The sequence below is a fragment of the Zea mays genome, chromosome 10 (assembly GCF_902167145.1).
Source record: "Zea mays cultivar B73 chromosome 10, Zm-B73-REFERENCE-NAM-5.0, whole genome shotgun sequence".
NCBI lineage: Eukaryota > Viridiplantae > Streptophyta > Magnoliopsida > Poales > Poaceae > Zea > Zea mays.
In genome coordinates this window covers 6,922,437-6,926,248 of record NC_050105.1, presented here as the reverse complement: position 1 = coordinate 6,926,248, position 3,812 = coordinate 6,922,437, and the positions used below count along the sequence as shown (strand labels likewise).

The 3,812-nt window shown below is 44.1% G+C and overlaps 1 pseudogene; it reads right to left on the bottom strand.

Moving 5' to 3' along the window:
- Positions 1-956: 956 nt before the first annotated feature.
- On the bottom strand, positions 957-1,624 carry LOC103640793 (uncharacterized; annotated as a pseudogene).
- Positions 1,625-3,812: the final 2,188 nt, after the last annotated feature.

Here is a 3,812-nt window from a genome sequence, read left to right as displayed (position 1 = left end):
TACGTACATGCATGGTTGTTTTGACGTCTAAAATAAATTTACAAAGTTTGTAAAAGAAAAAGAAACAAAAATACAAACTGCGCCACGTCGTGTACACGCAGAGCGGGCAATACAATACGTACATGCATGAATTTATTCCCTATATGCCACTGAAAAATATACTCATTCCTTGTATGCCACTGGCCCCACATGTCATAGACACCAAAAAATATACCTATATGCCACTCAGTGGCACACAAGGGATGAGTATAAAATCTGATGGCATACCAGGAATTTTCTCTACATGCATATGGTCTGTCGGCATCTTTTCACGTAGACGCAAGATTCGACTCTGATCAATCAGCATTTCAAGATATATCACCTATTTATCTTTTCACGTAGATAGATAGTAGATCGATCGTTTCACAGGTCAAAATTCTGTTGTCAAACTTATCTGGAAAAGGTGTATATAAACACCTCGCTAGCTAGCGCTAGCTACCTGCCTGTCCGTGCAAAACTATTAAGCGCAGCTAGCCGATAAACCATCACCTGCATCGTCCCCGGCGACGAGAGAACGTACGCTAGCCGGCCGTCACCACCTGGAGATCGGAGATCGGTGGCATATGGCCGCCAACGACCACGTCTTCCGGGCCACCAACGAGGCATCCGTCGCCCTCCTGCGCAGCCTCCGCGCCGGAACCGTCGACCAGAGATTCAAAGCCTTCATCCACCACGCGGACGTCTACACCGCTGCCCCTGAGGAGCTGGTCGCCGGCCTGGAGCCGGTGCCGGGCACCAACGTGACGGAGGACGGGTACAACAGACAGTGGTACATATACTGTCCAAAGCGATACAAGAACGGCGAGGGAAGGACCAGCGGGCACAGGCTGCGCGCGGTGGAGACCGCCGGGACGTGCTGGCACTCGGAGACTGGCCCGAAGTCCATGCAGGGCTTGCCCGGCGCCACGGTCTGCAGCCTATCCTACGGCCACAAGGAGAAGGAGGACGGGACGTCAGGTCGGCATCGCTTCCACCGAATGGGATGGAGGATGTTCGAGTACGACGACACCCAGGGCGGCGGCGGCGACCACGTGCTGTGCAAGGTGCACCGTTCGTCCTCGTCTCTGGCCAAGAACAAGTCGAAGGCCAAGAGGACGGCGACAGGCGATCACCCCGAGGCGCCGCCAACCAAGGTGATCCACGACGTGCAGGTCCAGATGCAGGACCCCGCCGGCGCCATCTTCACCGGTGCTTACGCGACGATGGATGATCCCCTGTTGATGGTCAGAGGCGAGGAGGCATCAGAGGTGGAGCACGGTGGTGACTTGGGCAAGTTCAACGTCGGTGACTTGCTCAACATCGACAATGTCGATTGGAAAACTTTGCTAGACAATGTTGATAGGGAGCAGCAGCAACAACAACCATGCGCTGAGCCGGCCAAGCAGAGCAGCGTGCAGGTGCAGGTGGACCCCGCCGCCACTTTGATGCCCTCCAATGTTCATGGTCATGAACAAGGCGGGGATTCCATGATGGTCGGAGGCGAGGAAGAACAGCGTCGACGCATTGAGGAGCAGGTCAGCGTCGACGACTTGCTCGACGTCAACAATGTCGATTGGAAAGCTTTGCTAGATATGCTAGAAGACGATGAGGAGCAGGGGCTGTCGCTGCAGCAGCAGCAGCCATGCGTTGAGCCGGCGGCCGAGCACAGCCAGAGCAGCAGGATCGAGGACCCGGCCGTGCCACCCGTTTGAAAACACAATACGCTTCTCTGCTGATTGTAAACACTTTACAGGGACATTAAATATCATCTTGTCTTGAACCAAAGAAATATAATTATGCATGGTTGTTTTACTTTATTAATATTTATGATCAGTGATTTATGTTATTCATATAATTGTTCATCAGATCTAGTGTACCGTCAAGCTTTTGCAGTTAGCTGTTGTGTTGTTATGTCAGACAAGTGGATGCTTGTCGGAGATTGCCGGAGTTTCAGCCACTGCCTTGGCCGCGGCGAGCTCTCAACTACAACACGTGGGGGCTTTTGAAACATTCTACCGGTTACAGACACAAACATGCTCTGGCTGAAACTGACTAAACTGACACAAGCTTATTCAGACAAATGGGTGTTTATATCCTATCCACATTATGGCTTTGGCAAATCACGCGCAAGTCGGTTTTTGTCATGATTATTGATCAGTATGTGATGAACATTCACTACCGGAATTTGGCTCTTTGCCGAGTGCCAAATTCTTTGCCGAGTGTTTTATTTCGGGCACTCGGCAAAGAGCTCTTTGCCGAGTGCCACGCAAAAAACCCTCGGTAAAAGAAAACACTCGGCGAAAAAGCTCTTTGCCGAGTGTTTTATTTTTGACACTCGGCAAAGAGTTTCTTTGCCGAGTGTCTTTTTTTGACACTCGGCAAAGAGCTCTTTGCCGAGTGTCACAAATACAACACTCGGCAAAGAGCTCTTTGCCGAGTGTTTTTTCTCCAACACTAGGCAAAGACAATTTAAAAATCACATTTTAAAGTAGTAAATTAATTCAAATGAAAAAGTTTTCAACTACAAATTTGTATAACTCATCATGATGTACAATTTATATATTGAACATTTCTTCATATGACAAAATAAAAATAAATTTGTTCATAAAACCTATATCTCTCTCGTAGTTTATGAAACTACGAGAGAGACGTATAGAATTTGTGCATATTGTTAGAACCATCATTTGAGATAAACAAATTATCAAACAACCAAAATAAACTTTGTAGATCTTGAGAAGTTATAGAAGTTTATAGATGACAACTTTTTCATTTGAAGTCATATTGTCAACGAAAACTACGTCTGAATTTAAAAAATTTAAAATTTGAATTTTGAAAACGACTTCGAAAGGAAAAACCACCAACATGAAAGTTGTAGGTATTGAAGAGTTATGAAACTTTGTAGTTGACAATGTTTTAGTTTTAAATCATCTTGTTATGCAAAACTATGTTTGAATTTTGAAATTTGAATTTTTCAAACTGTCTCGGATGGAAAAACCACCAAAATAAAAGTTGTAGGTCTTGAAATGTAATGAAACTTTGTAGTTGACAATTTTTTGATTTGAAATCATCTTATCATTGAAAATTTCGTGTGAAGTTTTTAAATTTAAAATTCAAATTTTATAAACGGTCTCGGATGTAGAAACTATTAAAATAAAACTTTCAGATCTCAAAAAGTTATGCAACTTTATAGTTGGTCACATTTTCAAATGAACTCATTTAGTTCCTTAAATAATCAAATTACTCTCGATTTGTTCGAGTACATGGGGAATGAAAATGTAATATAAACATAATTGGTGTAGTAGTGTAGTGGTATAGGAGGGTATGCGCGAGAGAGAGGTTGTGAGTTCGAATCTCACCATTTACAAAACATATAAGTTTGATTCAAAATAATAGTGAAAAATGATAGAGCAACGAGTAAGGTAATAGGGTAGGGTTGGAGAGTTGTTCCTAGAATTAAAAAAATGTTTTGCTGTTTTTTTAATTTTTTCGATTCTTAATTTGCCGAGTGTTTTTCTTTGCCGAGTGCTTTTTGACACTCGGAAAAGTCTTTGTCGAGTGTTCAAAAAAAAGCACTCGGCAAAGAACCCTTTGCCGATGAAATCTTTGTCGAGTGTTCTTTGCCGAGTGTTACACTCGGCAAAGCCTTTGCCGAGTGTAAAATAGCCTTTGCCGAGTGTCTTAGACACTCGGCAAAGAACGCGATTCCGGTAGTGATTATTCGTCAACTCTAGTGTAGCGTCAAGACCAGAACAGATTTTAGATTAATCTCCAAACAAGTGGTCTAAAATTAATCA